Raw genomic sequence first — 19,282 nt, 5'->3', positions numbered from 1 at the left:
CTGATCACGTGTTATATCTTTAACAATAATATGACAATAATAATCGACTTTTTCTGTCGTATTATAGAAGTTTGATGGCCTTACTGTTGTATTTGTTCATGAGATATTTTGTAGCTCTCTCCCGTTCTCAGATTGCAAAATGCATATAATGTTTCGAAGTGTGACGTGACATAACGGTGTATATGTATGTCTGTGTGTGCGACAGAAAAAAAAAACTGTAGATTGTGGACTGAAATACAACACTGTAGAAAAGGCAACGTCTTCAGCAATAACAGCGACAACACCGACAGCTTACATAAATATAAACAGCAGCAGCGATAAGAGCGAGATGAACAACAGCTGGTATAGAATCAACTACTACGACAACAGCAGTTGCAACAATAAGAGCTGAGACAACATCACTAACAGCAATGAGAGAACCTAAGTGTAGGGCTCCACCAGCTAAACATAACAGCTAAATTTCCTTCGAATAACACCCTATTCTCCAAAACAGAATAGGTCACATTGGATAATTTTAGTCCTAGATACGCAATAACCGAGAGAAGAATGAGCTGGCCATAGCTGTAACACCTTTGGTTATATATGTCTACTCAGTTCACAATGATTAAGAGAATAAATATGAAAACAATATTGAATGCAGAAAGGAGAAATTGTTATCTTTAATCAGCTGAGGCTAAACAGAGTTGTGGAAGCTTGAAGCTATATATAAGCACTTCGCCTTTCTCTTGTAATCTGGTGTTATGCAATAATACATCAATAGGGCAAAAACATACGGGGAGAACAGTTGTTGACTTCTTTCTCTCTTAAAAATGTGATAATTAGCAATATTTTCATTTCTTTCTAAATTAAAAAGGTTTAAATATCTTCAAGAGCAAAATTACAATTGGTACTTGGGAAGCAGTGGCTAGCAATTGGGTCTTAGTTTAGGCACCGAAATCCATGTTCAGATATGTGTGTGTGCGTGTGTGTGTGTGTGTGTGTGTGTGTGTGTGTGTGTGTGTGTGTGTGTGTGTGTGTGTGTGTGTGTGTGTGTGTGTGTGTGTGTGTGCGAGAGAGAGAGAGGAGAGAGGCTAATAAGATAAATAGTACATCCTCAAAAGACAAAACGTTTGGGACGAAAAATATACATGATTTTTCTGAGACCATAACTTGTATTATTTTTTACTGTGAGGTTTGGAAAGCGTTGGTTAAAATTTGTAATGTATGTGTAGTAAACTATCAGTTATAAGATTACATTCTAAAAGTGATAACAGTCAAAATCTGCCGAAATTATTTGGCCTATTTGGTAAGTACATTTCGGAAAGCAAATCCTGTTGCAGCTGCTTTCAGAATTTATTTTGGCTGTCGATTCTTTGTGATGAAGAAGTTTTCCCAGAAAATATAATTTCTCTTGTGTCATTCTTGACTGAAGACGTCTTTAATCGGTTTTTTTCTAGAGAAAGTCTTCATTCAGCCGTTGCAAATGTTGCAGGATTTGCAATAAAGGTTGGCAAACTGTACAAATCTCTGAAATTAAATGTTTGCCATGGGCTGGAATTTTTTCCATTCAGATGATCTATAATGTCAGTCAAACAACAAACAAAGGACTTTCGCATTGAAACTTCAAAAACCAGAAGTTGGGCTATAAAGAATTAATGTGCTTGTCATCAATGTACTTTGCCTTAATAAAAGGGATTTCTAACGAGATGTTCTCTTGATCGCCTTGAGAAAAATTGCCTCTAGTCTTGAATATACCTTTTAACTCAGCTGATCAAAGTGTTGGTTGAATGAACAGGTTATTGTAGCTATGGCAGCAAAATATCTTGTGCTGTCGACAGAATAGGAATTAAGGAAGGTGTTGTCGACCGTTCCTCTTTCTTCTTTAAATTTTTCTACTGATCTTTAGTTTCTGTAGTAATAACAGGTCCTGAAATAAAATGGCGTGTCCCTATCTTCGCGCAATATTGTTAGGAGAAAAGGTCCTTCCCGAGCCATAAGCTCATAAAACCGGTTCCCCAGCTTCTGTGGCGTATATAACCCTCCTGGACGAGATGTCGGTAAAACTTTAGTAATTTCATCCACCCTCTGTCCATCTGTTTGCAACATCTTAGCGCTCGTAATGACTTTGATAAATTTCTTGTATTCAAGTACAAAAGCTGGCTGTGATTTAGTCCAAAAGAGAGATTAAACGTTTCCATTTGAGCTTAATATTCAATTTGATGACTCTGAACATCAACATTTATTTGTGACCATACACATTCTTGCCAACACTTGAATATGACTGGAATAAGTATATAAAAAGATCCTTTGAAAGCAAGCAGTTGTATAATGTCCATCTAGTACTCAGAGTTAAGTTATAACTGTGCATCAACTTTCCTTCAGATTCCTTCGTTTTTTTTTTTTTTCGTTTTTTTTTCTTTTTTCCTCCAATTCACCAAGTAAATTCTTCCTCTTTGGTGAATACTTAGTTACAGCAACAATCTTTTTGCTGCTACTCATCAAGTCAGATATTATCGTGCATTGACCTGTAGTCTCATTCACACTCAAAGAATGTGCTTGACAATATTGCTAAAGCCTTCAGTTGACGTTTTTCCAATCACTTGGCCACTCCAGATTTTATCCCAATCATGATACTTGCTCCCTGAAAAGCATACTCCGCTACAGTTTCATAAACGTAGATACAATCTTGTGAACGCATCTATGATAGATGAAAAATATTGTAGAAGATTTTGTCTGACAAGCAAATGAAATTCAGGAATTCTTTATTGTCCACTGAGCATTTGTCGACCCAACGAATACATTAAGTAAATTGTTCTTTATTGGATTCATCGGCATATTCGTCAGCAATAATTGAAGAACGACTTATGCCTACTTCAAGTAAATCTCTCGTGACGATGTCAGTCATTGTAGAACAGTCAATTTATTTTGTATATCGTTGCTTAGCTTTTTGTCCCAGCTTCTTTGAACCACTCTAAAAGATCTAAATCACTTATCCATCTCAATTTTATTAAGTGGTCATACAAGATGGCTGATTCTTCAACATTTCCTTACATGTCTTACATACCTATTCCATGTCGTCAAGAGGAACTAAAACAATAATTTATGCATTTATTTGTTTGTATATGCTTATTTGCAATTTCATCCAACAATTTCCTAACTTTATTATAATTAAGAATCATCACTTTCAGCACGGTAGTAGCGCATTGACATCCAGTGAGTATAGCTAAAGACACGGCGATACATTATGCTATCGACATCAATTCACTGTATTAGTAAATCATGAACTTTTTATTTTCCCCTGTATAAACAAATAACTCAGATCTGAAAGAATTAATTAATGAACTAAAATAAAGTAGCAATTCCCGTCCGAAATAAAATTCAACAATTCATAAAACTGACTAATTACCTGCCTACTTTCCATTAGTCTTCATAATACATGCAAATTTAATACAAAAAGAAAACATTTTCCCCTCCACCCTTGATTCACCTGCGATAGATAAATATGGATGGCCGCTATATCATATGTAAGCACGACTAATCGTTCAATTCTTTTATCTGCAGCTACATCACGTGCCAGACTATTATCATTCAAGATAGAATCCAAGCCTAATCATCAATGGGAATGCATTTTTAAAACGCAAAATCCTTTTTTTCACTACGGTTATTGTAATGAGGAGCAGAGCTATCAGAGGATCTTAATGAGAGACAGTGCAGTTCTGAGATCTGAAAGCTAGAGATCAGCACTGAGAAGGAAGCAAGAGACACTACCCACAATATGATTACCGAAATTCATATAATCAGAAAGTGGGTATAGGACTGCACTCTAGAGCATGCTACCAGACACAATATAAACTACTGTAGATTTTTGTCTTGAGGTGTTATCAGTTGGTCATTTCTTCCACCAGGAGAGCTGCACAGCCAATTTTTAAAGAGGTAATGGAAATTATAAGTAACAATATACTGCAAGCTGCACTAAGAGAACTGCAATATCTTAATGTAACAACTTTAAAATCGAAGACAATGGATAATTTTCAAAGTAAAACCATTGGCTGCCTTGGAAAGAAAGGCATTATCAGTTCGGAATATTTAGTACAAGCACTATATGGCAAATAATTAAGCTGGTCTGATAAGCAGCACCAAGAAATGTTTTCTTTGCCTTCGTCCTGTTCTTACTAATAGATCTTTTAGCAGCAAAGTTACTCCAACTCCGATTGGCTTTTTTCTTTATCTTTCTGGAAGCCACTACTAGAGGGATGTGGTATATAAGATGAAAGAGTTGAGGAATCTGTCCTCTCCATGTATTCATTCAAGGGGAGGTTGAAATTCTTCAAAGTGTGGGCGAGAACGGCAATAATGGTAGGAACGAATTGATTGACTCTCTACGTGCTAACCGTGTAAAGAGTGCAAGTGTTCGTGATATTGATATAAACGATAAACGTAGGACCATATCGATACAGAAATATGGAAAAGTGGTGGGAAATAGCCTGTAGTGTTTCGGTGTGAAAACTGTGTGAGACATTTTGCATTGATTCATCAGCTGTGTATGATTTTATTGAAGCAAAGGGAAAATATATTGCAATTCTTCACATAAAAGAGGGTCTAAGAAAGAAATGAACATTAAAATAAACTATGATCGCTAGTAAAAATAGATCTATATCGAGAGTTAGTCGAGCAGTTTCGACAACATCAATAACGGGGGAGGGGTAGACTTTTCAGGCAACATTTTATACAACAGACTAACTTATACCAGAAGGAACCGAAATTATAACAATTCTGAAATTACAGCAGAACTGTTGCCAGACTTCTGCTGTAATCGCAGAATTGTTTTGAACATACAAGACTACGATTCTACAAACAATAATAGTAGTTTTTCCTTTTTAATTTAGGCACAAAAGCCAGTAGTTATTTTGAGGAGGCGGGCTAATCGATTACATTGACCCCAGCGCTTAACGTTATTTTATCCACCCAGAAAGGACAACGTCGACTTCGGCGGCGTTTAATAATGATGATGACGATGATTTCTTTAACTTTTACTTTCACTTTGCTGCTGCTGCTGCTGTTGTTGTTGTTGTTGTTGTTGTTGTTGTTGTTGTTGGATTGGGGTTGGGGATTGAGTTAAACGAACAGAGATTGAGAAAAGTGAATTTGTGACTTTATTTTTTATTTTTGTTTTATTTATCTTTTTTTTTTTTTTTTCATAATCTTAATTTCCTATGTTTAAACCGTAGAAAACCAAAAAAAAAAACTTTCTTTAAAAAGTTACAGGGTTGTACTTTGTCCGAAACTCAGTATTTATCTAGAAGCTTTACAGTGATTGAAATAAATTACATTGCGATGTTAACGTTAATTTTATGAGTCTTTATACTCAGTTCTACCTTGAGTATTTCAGCACATACTGAATTTATCGCTGAATGGTGTTGGTTATTTATATAAACAAAATTGTCAATGACTGAAACCAGAATCATATCTGCTGCTATAACAACATAGATTTCATGAACTAATAAGAATTAATTTAATAGTGATCACTGTCAGACGGAAATCACAGCTGAGTTTCCATTTCGTGAGCCAATAATAGAACCTTTACGGAGTCACTCACATGCTTAGAAACAGCAGCCGAATCTCCCTCAGATCATATCCTACTGTCTTACAAAGAAAAGGGTACATAGGATGATGTTAAGTCGCAGATACTATACACCTACAAAGAGGCAGTATTGTCACGGCTGGAGCGCCTTTGGTCATAGATCAGCTTGATCAGGGCTAACCTGGAGCCAAACAACAAATACAAACGGTAATTCTAGATAGATATGAACATGACAAAATTCTGTTCCCTCTTCCACTTCATGAAATAAAAAAAGAACCAATGTAGGAAATCAAGTTATCTAATGTTGAACATACTATAAATCAAGTAAGCTGGAAAATTCTACAATGCTTTCTTGCCATTTTGTATGTGTATGTGTGTGCTAAATGGAGTGTAAGTTTGCATAGAAAGTGAGGAAAAGATGTTTTCTTTTCAGTCAGTGTTGTTTAATGTAGCTTTAATCGTGAGCAAAATAGACAGATGCATTTAAGACTAGAGATCTCTCTCCCTCTCCTCGTTCCGATCCGCCCGCCTCGCCAAAGCAACCCACCGCCACCACTCGTAAGCCTCCGCCCCACTTTACTCTCTTTTAATCACTCCTCTCCACACAATGAACAGGCAGTGGGAAAGGAAAAAACTGACAACTGTGCAAACGACCCTCCTACCACTTTTCTAGCCTTTACTTGGCCTCTAATCTTTCCACACATACACAACCCACCTCCTGGCATACACACAATCATATATATCTCACATGCTAAAGTGTATACTCTTTTATATACACAGATACACGTTCATACATTTATACACACTACACAAGTACCCGATAGCCTTGTTAGTGCAATTTCTGCTGTGTTCATGATACTGTTGGCTCGACTTGAAGTGGGTCAGTTAGACAAGAACAAAAAGGAGAAAAAGAACGAAAATAGTAGTAGTAAACTAAAAGTACCCCATAAAGGGACACTTTACCTTGTCAGTTCGTATCCTGGGACTATATCAGCCAAACACATACTTCACACTGCTATCCACTCTTCGTTGGTGGTACTAACTTACATTACAACACTCCAACGATAAAGCAAGTAATCTCTTATTAAAGGAAAGAAAAACAACTTTTCTTATATATTATATACATACATAAATAGAAGTATATTTAATGAATACTTCTTTATATTTTATGCTTGGTGAGTTATTTTTTCTTTATAATGTATTTTTATTGCATGAAAAAGTTTTCTCTTAAAAAACAAAAACATCTGTTTTAGTCAATTGTCAAAACAAACAAGAAAACTTGTGTTACCAGATTTGAAGAATTTAATGTTTTATTCTTTTTCTCATAATTTTTCAACTTTAAAATATTTCGTGTATATTAGATATTTTTTTATTATTATCTGTTATGAAATCTTGTTTCTTCTCGTATTTTTTCTCACACATTTTCAACTTTTGAGGATTTTCATCACATTTATTATCATTCGAGTTGGTACAAATAGTTCGGGTATTTGATTAAACTGGCTTTAGCTGCGGCTGTGCATTTCTGGTTCGAATACTGTTAAAATATTTACTGTCCTTTTTTCGTCCGTTTAGCGATCGATATCCCTTAAAAAAATTTACCCTTGAATTCATTGAGAAAAATTTCGATGTGTGGATTTGTTCTCATGTTAAAAATCATTATTAGCAGCAGACTATGCTCTTCCGAGAGAGATTATCCCTACAACTATTTTTTTTTTTTTACCATGATTTACACATAAACTTAGTATACTTTTTATGACTGTGAGTTTCATGCCATAAATTTATTTAATGACTTTCAATGACATACGATCCTCGTGGTAATTGATATAAATATATCAAAACTTTAAACCCGTCTTCTTACATTCTCACAGTGTTGTATGAAGAGAGTGAGATAGTAGGGTATGATTTGCTGTTATAATGTGGGTGTTGTGTTGTTGTTACGAAGTAACCTGGTTGTTTCTGCTGCACTAAAGCCCTCGACACACAATCGAGCGAACGAAACATTGGTGGGTTTAAGATATGAGAATTTCTTTCTAAAGGCAGTTGGAACTTGGTTAGAGATTTCGGCTGCTTACATAGAACAAGTAGTCACATGGACTTTTGTTGTCTTATAAATATGTGACTTGTTCTTGTTTAAGCTCCAAGCCAAACTCTAACCAAGCAGCCCTATTATCGAATACGTACCGGTCATGACCATCTGGTCCTTCTAGTGGTTTATAGCACTATTTTTAATGTGTCTTTTTTTTTAAAGATGTTACGGAGTGGGAGCTTGTGACAAATTTGGCTGCTGTTTCGAGCAGGCCGATAACCATGTAGAATGGATCCGTCGATGGCTCGTATGTTTTGTAGTGTTACTGAAATCATGTTTATCGTTGTTTAACTCCAAGTTTATGATGATAGTTATTGTAAGGCATTTCAGTCATGTTCATGCCATGTTTTCTGTCACTGTGCACGCCGGACGACAATATCCAATGTGTCCTGTTCTTTTAAGGCATTAAGGTGTGGTTTGAGAGAGATTGAGCTGCTATTTCTTACAAAACGAGCGACCTCGTAGAGGCTTCCTGAATGTTGGTGTTACACGTAAGTTATATTGATTGTGTGTGTGTGTCTTTTTATCTAATGAATCTGTCGCTTATTTTATCGATCTTGGAGAGGGTAAGTTTGAATAACAAAACAGTATAATATATTGGTAAATAAATATTAAGAGCAGCAGCGGATAGTTGGACTCATTTTACGTTTTGGGTTCAAATCTCACCAAGGTTGACCTAGCTTTTCCTCCCTGAGTTGAAGAAGTATCCGTCAAATTACCTGGGTGAATTAAACAATAGACTCCACCCCCTCAGTATGTGGCCTTGTGCCATTTGATAATGTTCTTAACTCTTCAATAATTCGACTGGCCTATACTTCTAACAAACCCCACAATGTGATCGAGCACGCCTTTGATCAGTGGCATTCCGGCTGTGACCATCTTGTTTTTCTTCCCCCTACGAGTAATAATGAATCTTGTACTTGTATTATCCGATGTGTCCTTCCTTTTTTAAGACGGACGGGTGTGATTTTGAGAGCTATTTGGCTGCTACTTCAAACAGTTCGAGCGACAACATAAACGCTGACCCCACAATGTTTATAAATTAATGGTACCAAAACTACTTATCTAGTTTCTTATCTTGGTATCCATGTTATGCACTTGTTATCATTGGACCATAAATCATTCTATTTCTCTTCTGTTGTGATATTCCAGAAACGGTTTCTTTAAAAACCACTATTTACGTAACAATTTAACGGTATCGCGTTCCCTAAAATTAAAATCCTGCGATGTTTTTTTCCCACCAACTTTCGGCGGAACTCTGGAAAAGTTCTATTCCTTACTGGAAAAGAAAAGGGTAGGTTTTCCTTAGTGTTATAGTTTCCCAGTGTTTCATTCAACGGAAATTGCGATTCTGAAAAAACGTCTCCCAAAATATCAATTTGTTTACATTTGCACTTCTCTCCCTACTTGTGTCTTTTTCCTTTCCCATGTCCCCCGAATTATGAGAGTTCAAGGGACAGCTATTCCAAAACTCCACCATGAAAAGAAACATTGTGGCTAATATTTTTTTTTTAAATCAAACCCTACGAAGAAAGGGTCTGCACATATATTAAAAACATTACATTATTTTGGGCCCCTTAATGTTAACAAAATTTTGCTCCCGCCTTTTCTGTCATGTACCGTTTTTTTTTTTTCTTTCTTAAAGCTTAAAACATAACCATGAACGACTGACTATAAACGATTCCACCCAAAACTGGACTCACTTCATCCAGCTATCTCGGTTTCATAACTCCTACCGGTTTACAACACTCTTTGATAAGCTGCACTGTCCTTTGTTTCTTGGAGTTGAAAAAAACCATTAACTTTTTTTTTTCCTTGCTGTTTTATGTATATTTCTTCCTATGTCAGCATGGGTGGAGTAGTTTTTTTCTTCATTTTTATTTTGTATTTGTATGTAAATATTTTGAACAAGTGTTTTTCCAGCTGGCTCAATACTTCTGTTTCTCTTGAAAGATACCTATAACTACTAACTTAGAAAAGATTCCCTACATTTCACATGTAAAAATTCGCCATCTGTAGTCTCTTCTGGAAGTCTTATATTCTCTATACTTCCAGAACCACATGAAGGAAGCTTTGGTTTTCTCTTTAAAGCAAAGAAACACTGAACATCTGTTCGTTCTGTGTAAGTCCCAGATGCACCCAACTGTGAAATAATTATTCTCATACTGGTATGGCAAACCCCTTTTGTCTACCAGCATCCTAGTCTGCTTCCTTGAATCCTTCTTTACAGGAAAGCTCTAGTTCCTGTCCTTCAAAGTGTTTTCTTCACTCTGTCTCTCTGCTATTATATTAAGCGTGTTCTTCAAAATTGTCTGACAGGTTGAAGTCATCTGTTGTAGCTCACCTCTCTGCTTGTTGCCAATCATGCTGTTTCTTTTCATTTCAAGAACCACCACTCTGTAGACCTTGTATGTTTTTGCAGTACTTCAGTCTTTAATCAAACAACATATTAATCTCAGTCAGTTGTGTTATCTAGCTCTTTGATTTGAAATCCTTGTTCTCCCAAATGCTATATGCCACACTTCCCTTCCTTCAACACATACAAAAAAAAAAAAAGATAGAAACTAAATACAATGAGGAAGCCTCTACATGATCATGTGACTAGCTTTTTATCTTTCTTTTTTTTTGTACATGCTTTAGGCAAAAGATCAGTTGCTCCATATCCATTTCAGGGCCTCCAAGACTCATAAAGTTATCCTTAAGTCAGAGATGCTAAATACATCTGAGGGTGATGACTGAAAATAGCAGCCAAATGTCTCTGAACTCGCAGTCTGCACAGTAGCCCCAAAATAAACCTCCTCTTTATCCCTCACTTTAAGTTAAAACTCATATTGACTCTCATAGCAACTACCACATTATAACAATGAACAAACTCATTCCTTCCCTAGCTGTTCTAGCAACTGATAGATGAAATAAAATAAACTTAACAACATTCTCAACTGCAAATAAAACATATCTTTACTCTGCATTTGTGTATTTATATATGCTTTTGTGTGTTTATAGAAATATTGAACAATTTTTCTTTGAACCATCAGAAACAGTGTTTCTTTGTGTTTTTGTATATTTCATTCTATTTCATTATGAAAAAGTCCCTGGAAAACAAAAGATACAATTGTCATTTATTGGGTTATAACAGGACATGTTGGACATAAGGACACATGATAGCAGATTGAGAGAAAGCATCATGTGTATGTGTGGGCATTATCATAGTCACATGGTTAAGAAGTTCTTAGCAGTTGCATGGTCCCAGATCCAATCCCACTGTGTGATTCTTTAAATAAGTCTAGACAGAAATTGTGGAATCCCATTTGTGTGTGTGTGTGTGTGTGTGTGTGTGTACATGTATGTATATGTATATATATATATATATATATATATATATATATATATATATATATATATGTGTGTGTGTGTGTGTGTGTGTGTGTGTGTGTATCCATATATATATGGAGAACTTGTGAATGGAAGGAAACTCCGGCAGAAACCAAGGCTGCGATTTAAGGACTGTGTCAAGTCCTCATTAAAGGCCTCTGATATGCAGGACACTGACTGGGAGAACAATGCCTGTCATCGCCACAGATGGAGGAACCAGGTTAAGGAGGGGATCGACACTTTTGAGAGAGCACTATCCAGCATGAAGAACTTAAGCGAGCTGCGCGAAAGTGCACGGCTCGTATAGTGAATGGGGAAAGCTTGGTCTGCAATGTGTGCAGTCATGCATGCTTGTCAAGAGTAGGGCTCATTAGCCACCAACGGAGCAAAATATAAGTTAGTCCTAGAGCGCACAATGTTCCTGAAGGTCGGCAATGTTCTCCCTCAATCACGAGTGGATGGCCATCATCATGTGTATATATATATATATATATATATATATATATATATGAATATGTATGTGTGTACATATAATCATTATCATCATTTAACGTCCGCTTTCCATGCTGGCATGGGTTGGATGATTTGACTGAGGACTAGCGAGCCAGATGGCTGCATCAGGCTCCAATCTGATCTGGCAGAGTTTCTACAGATGGATGCCCTTCCTAACGCCAACCACTCCGAGAGTGTAGTGGGTGCTTTTACGTGCCACCGGCACGAGGGCCAGTCAGGCGGTACTGGCAACGGCCACGCTCAAATGATGTTTTTTTACGTGCCACCTGCACGGGAGCCAGTCAGCGGCCCTGGCAACGATCACGTTCAGATGGTTCTCTTAGCACTCCACTAGCACAGATGCCAGTTATGCGGTGCTGTCATCGAATTTGATTTCGATTTCGATTTCACTTGCTTCAACAGGTCTTTGCAAGCAGAGTTTTGTGTCCAATGAAGGAAAGGTATGCATAAGTGGGCTGGTTACACCCCTAGCATAGGCCACGGGTTATGGTCTCACTTGGCTTGCCATGTCTTCTCAAGCACAGCATATTTCCAAAGGTCTCGGTCAATAGTCATTGCCTTGGTGAGGCCTAATGTTCGATGGTCGTGCTTCACCATCTCATCCCTGGTCTTCCTGGGTCTACCTTCTCCACAGGTTCCCTCAACCGCTAGGGTGTGGCACATTTTCACACAGCTATCCTTATCCATTCTCACCACATGACCATACTAGCGCAGTCGTCTCTCTTGCACACCACATCTGATGCTTCTTAGGTCCAACTTTTCTCTCAAGGCGCTTACACTCTGTCGAGTATGCACACTGACATTACACATCCAGCGGAGAATACTAGCTTCATTCTTTGCAAGCTTACGCATGTCCTCAGCAGTCACGGCCCATGTTTCACTGCCATGTAGCATGGCTGTTTGTACACGTGTCATCCTGTCTACCTTTTACTCTGAGCGAGAGGCCCTTTGTCACCAGCAGAGGCAGGAGCTCTCTGAACTTTGCCCAGACTATTCTTTTTCTAGCAGCTACACTTTCAGAGCAACTACCCCTGCTACTGACTTGGTCACCTAGGTAGCGGAAGCTATCAACTATTTCTAGTTTTTCTCCTTGGAATGTGGCAGAAGTTGTTCTCTGCACATTTTCCATGTTTATTGCTCCTGAGCATCTGCCACATACGAAAACTATATATACACATGTGTGTGTGTAAGTGTTGTATGGCCAAATGGTTAAGAAGTTTGGTTGGCAACCATGAGGTCCTTGGTCCAATCCCACAATGTAGCACTTTGCTTTTTCCCTGATTTAATGTATTTATGACTACATAATTAAATGTATAGTTCTTTTTTTGAAGACTAGAGTCTGATTTGAGGAAATTTTTTCTACTATTTGTGGCAGGTCAAGCACCTACATAGAAGCATCTCATTATCTCCTTTGGTGATTTTCGTTATTACTAAGCTATAAGACTGAACATAATGTTCTTTGGAACTTGCTGTCTCTTCACCTTTTCATTGAAATATATTCACTTAGTTTTCCCTAACACCTCCACACCACAGTTAACCCCACTGTCCTGTATATAGCGTTTTATATATAGCATTTTAAAAATTTATATTGAGAACTATCATGACTGGAAATCAGAAATAGGAGTGTAAGTGGGGGCGGGGGAAGAGCTGTCAAGGTCTGGGTGAGGACTGAAGAAAACCTGACAGCTATGGGTTTGATCTGAGAACAGACTCATGACAGAGCTTCTGACACTGCTGGGTGGAGATCTCTTATCATGTGAATCCTTCTGCTCCATGATGAGCAGGAGGAACTAAGACCACTCTGTAAACTTCTTGTTTCTTCTTTCCTTTCATGGGTTCCTCTAATATACCATTCTCCGGGTTAAATTCTTCATAAATAACCACCAGTGTTACTTTTCTGTGAGTATTACAATGAAGTCTTAGTCTTAACTCACTATGATCCAGGAGAGTGTTTTCATTCTGTGGGCATGTACCACTTCCTTGGCCACAGTAAAAATAGACATAATTTCTATGATAAAGAAGCTCGCTTTGCAACCATGTGATTTCAGGTTCAGTCTCACTGAGCTGCACTTTGGTCAAGTGTTTTCTGCTATAGCCCAGGCCAACCAATGCTTTGTGTGAATTTGGAAGACAAAACTGTGTGGAAGCCCATAGTGTGTGTGTGTAAATATATATACATATATATTGTGCATATGTAAATATGTGTGTGTGTGTGTGTGGTTTAAATGTACAAAAAATAAAAAACAGACAGGTGAGGGAACAACAAGCAAGGTGTATTCATTTGATGTTCAGGAAAAATGGAAAAGTCTTTGATATTTCAAGCCTATGCTCTTCAACAGAAAGGGATGAGGCAAAAAATGGAGAGAGAGAAAAAATGTCGAGATTAATGGTTCCACATATTGAAAAGTGTGTGTGTATGTATGTATGTCTTTGTGTTGTCTCCACCACCACTTGACAACCAGTGTTGGTTTGTTTATATCCCTGTAACTTAACAGTTCAGCAAAAAAAGATGAAGAGAATAAGCACCAGACTTTAAAAAAAAATACTAAATACTGGGGTCAATCTGTTTGACTAAACCTGTCAAGGTTGTGCCCCAGCATGATCGTAGTCCAATGACTGAAACAAGTAAGAGATAAATGATAAAATCTCCTATCAGACCATATTTGCAGACCATCATTAAAAACAAAAAAAAAAGAATCTTATAGTTCCATAAAAACCATCTTTTCTCACGTGTTTTTGCTATCAGACATTTTGGGTAGAATTTTGAGCACTTATACAAGTACATATGCACCTGCATCTGTGAAGAAATTCTGTGTATGTGTGTCTGTATATATGTGTGTGGCTGCTTCTCTGTATGTATGCATGTGTGTTGGTGTTTCTATGTGTGTGTGTGTGTGTGTGTGTGTATGTGTATCCAAGTTTATTTGCATGTATGTGTGCTTACACATATGTACATTTGGATGTATATATGTAATTGTGTAGCATACCTGTGTCTGTAATATTTATTTGTGCATGTGTGTATCTGTGTGTGTGAAGTGCACATATATATGTTAGCTGTGCATGTCTGCAAACTCTGTTACATATATGCATATATGTGTCTCTCAGTTATGTATACATGTGTTTATCTATGGTGCATGTATATGCATCTCTGTTTTGTATATGTGAATCATATGCATGCACATGTGTGTTATTTTTGCTTGCATTTATTTTTTTGCTATCTCTGTATTTCACATATGTTAATGTACATATATATGTCGGTATGTTTGTGTGTTTGTATGTTTGTGTGAGAATATGTGTTTGCATCTATTTTTGTAAGAATTGGTGTATCTCTGTTTCCATCTGCATGTATTCATGCGTTTCTATGTTGGTATCTATTTTTGTATGAATTGATATACCTCTATATATGTCAGTAAATGTGTGGTCTTATATCTATATGCATATATGCAAACAAACTCATGTGCATTAGTTCCTATATACATATATATATATATATATATATATATATATATATATATATATATATATATATATATATATATATATATATATACATATATTCATACATGGAAACAAACTCATTCATATGTATGTGTTCCTATATATATGCATATATGCAAACGCATATGCATCAGTTCCTATATTTATGCATATAGCAAATAAACGCACACACACACACATATCTATGTATGTAACCACACACACGTGTGTGGGTGTACTGATATCTATTTTTATATAAACCTGTATATCTATATCTGTCTGCATGTGTATACTAATGTGTATATCCATATAAACGTTCATGCTCATGTGTGTATCTGTATATACAATGTACATGTGTGTGCATGTGTGCACGTACATTTAGCTATTTCATCCTTCCTATTGCTGTGTCAGTTAACCTATCTATACTACATGTGATAAAAATTGACAAGGTCTCCAGCTGCATATCTATTCTTAGATTTCCTAGCTAGCACCGATTCCGCTCAGGTCATTCTGAACTACATCTTTGGCCTAACTCTATTCTGGCTACCAGTATTAATTCGTATCATTGCTTCTGTGTGATATCTATTCATACCACATGTTCTTATCATATTAATCCATTGATGGGTAATGCAACAAGAATTTTTGGTCCTGGCGAGTTGCAAAGAAAAATGTGTGCATGTGTAGATATGTATAATCAATAAATGTATATCATCATTATCATCATTCTTTAAACGTTCACTTTTCCATGCCTGCATGGGTTGGATGGAATTAGTTGAGGCAGGTTTTCTATGACCGGAAGCCCTTCCTTTTGCCAAACCCTCACTTGTTTCCACGTGAGTTATTTTTTTCCCCTGATTGAGCATATTTCTACAGAAGAGTAGAACTGGACAACATTTCTATGAAGATGATGTACATTTACAACTCAAGATACAAAGACACACAAACACTCACACACACATATAAGCATATACACACACACACCCATGTGCATGTACACGTGGGCGCACACACACATACACACACACACACACACATACACACACACACACACATAAACACACACACAACAGGTTGCTTTCTGATCATGTCAACCAAATCCACTCACAATCTTTTGGCTAACCTAAGGCTATAGCTGAAGATACCTGCTCAAGGTACTATGCAATGGGACTGAATCCATATTCATGATTCATTTATCACTGTTTTTTTTTAAAACAAACCCCTGTAATAAATGAGAATAGATGTATTTACGTTTGTTTTTTTAGCCCACTGAAATCAAAGTGATTGAAAGTCAAACTTAAGATCAATATCTCTACCTGTGTGCTAATAGATATTACATGCTCCACTTAGAAACAAAAAAAAAAAAAAACACAAGTCATTTACTTATTGCTTCCTGAGCAGCAGTGTTACTGGTCAAATTACATACGGCCTGCTATATCTCAAATTCGGTATTAAAAACTGTTTCTCCTCTATTTTATCTGAAGTAACTGTAACTGTTTCAAATTGATGCTTCTGATATTTAGTATCATCTTCATCATCATTTAACGTCCATTTTTCCATACTTGCATGGGTCAGATGGAATTTGTTGAGGCAGATTTTCTATGTGGTCAGATGTCCTTTCTGTTGCCAACTCTCACCGTTCCCCTGCAGGATGATATTTCTCCTTAGCCAAACCTGTTTTCCCATGGAAGACTGAAAATGAATAGCATCGCTTAGTTGACAGCGATGCTCATTTACAACCAGCATATGATATCAAAACAAGTGTATACACAAGCACACATGCACACAAATACACACACTAGTGTGTGTGTGTGTGTATGTGTGAGTGTTGAAATACAATGGGCTTTCTTCAGTTTTCATCTACCAAATACATTCAGAAAGTTTTGGCTGGCCTGGAGCTATAGTAGAAGATACTTGCCCAAGGTACTGCACGATGGAACTGAACCCAACACCATGTGGTTGGGAAGCAATCTGCTTAACCACTTAACCACACACCCACACCAACTAATCATTACCCACTTAATTAATTCTTAATTAAAATAGAAATATTTAAAACTTTTATTTACTGAAGATCCCCTGTAATTGCATTTTTCTTGCTGTACATGTCTTGATTATCAACTCTATTTTCAAACATGGTGATTTAAGTCAATGGTTCCCAAAGTGGGCAGTATTGCTCCCCTGGGGGCAGTGGAAAGTTCCAAGAAAAGTGGGGCGATAGTGGGGTAGCTAGTCATGTAAAAACAATAAAATAATGGGTTCATTAGGTTAAGTTTTATTTGTTAAATACAGTTGCTTTGAATTTGCTTCAGAAAGAGGTCTATGTTTGTGATGGTTAGTAGGGGTGGAGGTGCTAGGCCTGGGCGTCAAGGTAGTGGCACCCCCAAAAAAGTTTGGGAACCACTGATTTACGTGACTTCATATGCAATCCCAAATTATACTGAAATTGTTGTCTCACTAAGTTGTTATAAGTGATTCATGTTCAATGAAACATTTGGGTAGAATCACATCATCAAAATGATTGATAACATGAAGCAGCAACATAAATAAAAGAAGGTCAGTGAATTAGATTGTTCATAAGTGTACCAAAGTAAGATGTAATCTGGGTAGAGAATGTTATATGAAATGCGAAATGACTGGTTTTTAATAGCTGACATTCTTTATAACTGAGCCCTGTTTGTCTTGATGTGCAACAAAGAATGACGCTACTTCTATATTTTTCTTATTTTGGCCTGATCAGGTAACTGTTATCCCTGAAGTAGATGAATGAATAAAAGATAAGAGAAATTAAAGGTGATAGAAACAAGACAATTATGAAAGAAACTATTATGAAATATTTAACAAGTCGACATACTATCCAAGAACTAAGTAAATAGATTTATTGTGTGTATGTATGTAAGTATATGTCTATATATATATATATATATATATATAGTGAGAATTTACATATATATATATATATATATATATATATATATATAGTGAGAATTTACATATATATATATATATATATATATATATATGTATGTATGTATTAAGACATGCTTCTTAGACAAATTAAGACAGGATGTATTTTTTTAATTTTCAAATAATGTCAGTGAGGAATGTTAGGAATCAGGTTAAAAAGTTGTGATCATGATTCTGGTTCTAAACCTTGTCACATCTGTTTGGTTTGTGGGAGTAGTCTTTGAAATACAGACTGGTTTGTGGAGTAAGAAGAGGTGAGAGACAAGCGCCATTAATATATTGGAATGACAGATATGCCTGTCACAAGTATGTTAGTGTCACATTATATGTACACACACACACACACACACACACACACACACACACATATATGAATGTTGTTGACAGTAACTTTGAAACTTCTGCCATTTAAGCAATTGTCAGACAGTCTGACAATGGCTTAACTAGCCAAAAGTTTGAAGTCACTGTCAACAGCATTCTTCTATAAGAATAAGAATTTTGTACTCTACTATCTCATCAGATTAATGTAAAATTCTTTTTAGTATAACTCAACATAAAAGACATTTATATGTATATATTAAGATGAGTGGTTTGTTAGAGCTATATAAGCCATGTGGTCTAGCCCATGCCTGCATGGAAAATGGAAGTTAAAGAATAATGATGATGATAATGATATTAATGCATGAGAGAAGCAGGGTCTTTCAAATATGGACCTAACTGAGGGATCAGCCACCAGAGTTGACATATCAACTCCGGTGGCTGGTCTCTCTCTGTTGGGTTATACTGCTGACATGACAGTAGTATGATAGATAAAGCAATTAAGGATATGAAGACTGGGAAAGCCTCTAGACCAGTGATTCCCACTGGAGGAACCTGGGAAAATTGTGGTGGGGTGTGGAGTCCAAATTTTTTTCTTTTCTTCTTTTTTTTTAGTGAGACATGGAATTGTGAAAATCTTATTTTCTCAGCAAATACTCCACCTATACACAGCCTAGCCAAACCAATCCCTCCATCCAGCCAAGCACACTGTGTGAAGACTGTTTGCTACAGTATAGCACTAATCAAATGCCATAGTGTGGATATTTCTTTAAGGAAAGTATATCATTATGAAATATTAAAAATAAAGCTGTTTTTTACCAAACAATGGTGGGGCATACATTTTTCTAGAAAGTTATCGTGGGAAATACTGCTCTAGACCATCAAGAATCACTGTTGAAATGCTTAAAATATCTGGTGGAGTAAGATATAGTCTAGTCACTCATATAGTTAATCAGGTTATCCAGGAAGGCATCATTCCTAAAGACAGATGTAGT

At 36.6% G+C, this 19,282-nt stretch overlaps 1 protein-coding gene across 5 annotated transcripts in view; it reads left to right on the top strand.

The window, feature by feature from the left end:
* The first annotated feature begins 6,040 nt into the window (after positions 1–6,040).
* Positions 6,041–19,282, top strand: part of LOC106882524 (leucine zipper putative tumor suppressor 2 homolog) — a 193,863-nt gene continuing 180,621 nt past the window's right edge. For 2 of the 5 annotated variants that reach the window (XM_014933237.3, XM_089347425.1), the window contains exon 1: positions 8,829–8,940. The gene's annotated coding sequence lies outside the window, so the exon portion shown is untranslated. Of the gene's footprint in view, positions 6,736–8,828; positions 8,941–19,282 lie in introns of those variants that run through there. The other 3 variants (XM_052978559.2, XM_089347421.1, XM_089347427.1) reach the window with 3 other exon arrangements.

The sequence above is a fragment of the Octopus bimaculoides genome, chromosome 2 (assembly GCF_046866305.1).
Source record: "Octopus bimaculoides isolate indiv1 chromosome 2, ASM4686630v1, whole genome shotgun sequence".
Lineage (NCBI taxonomy): Eukaryota > Metazoa > Mollusca > Cephalopoda > Octopoda > Octopodidae > Octopus > Octopus bimaculoides.
The sequence above is the reverse complement of the archived record's forward strand: the minus strand, read 5'-3'. Positions and strand labels throughout refer to the sequence as shown.